The sequence below is a fragment of the Littorina saxatilis genome, linkage group LG5 (assembly GCF_037325665.1).
Source record: "Littorina saxatilis isolate snail1 linkage group LG5, US_GU_Lsax_2.0, whole genome shotgun sequence".
In the NCBI taxonomy this organism is placed as follows: Eukaryota; Metazoa; Mollusca; class Gastropoda; order Littorinimorpha; family Littorinidae; genus Littorina; species Littorina saxatilis.
Genome location: NC_090249.1, coordinates 2,628,242 through 2,628,850, shown reverse-complemented (window position 1 = coordinate 2,628,850; position 609 = coordinate 2,628,242).

The following is a 609-nucleotide window of genomic DNA, read 5'->3' as shown; positions in this document are numbered from 1 at the left end:
GTGTGAGTGAGTGAGTGTCCATGTGTGTGTGAGTGTGTGTGAGTGAGTGAGTGTCCATGTGTGTGTGAGTGAGTGTGAGTGTGTGTGAGTGAGTGTGAGTGTGTGTGAGTGTGTGTGAGTGTGTGTGAGTGAGTGAGTGTTCATGTCTGTGTGGGTGTGCGTTAGTTTGAGTGTGCGGTTTTTTTTCGTTTTTTTCCCCAGGGGTGGTATGTGTATAGGTGTGTATGTGTGTGTGTGTGAGTGTGTGTGTGTGTGTGTGTGTGTGTGTGTGTGTATGTGTGTGTGTGTGTGTGTGTGTTTTACTGTCAGTCTGTATGCAATGTGTTGCCTCACTTATAAACACATCGATTTTACTTTTGGACAAGCAAATGTCAACTTTCCTCTATTCAAGCTTTCACAAAACAAAAAGTTTTTATTTATAGGGCAGTAGAACACAGGCGATGAAAGGACAAACTGCTCTTTAGAGAGAAAGGGCCTCAGAACATACACCCCTCCTTGGTTCAACGTTGTCGTCACCCTATGTTTGTTTTGCAGGATGTGCTAGTTAATGCCCTTGTTTCCCCCTTAACGAACCAGCGTCGGCACAACTTCAGTCGGTAGTCATTGTAC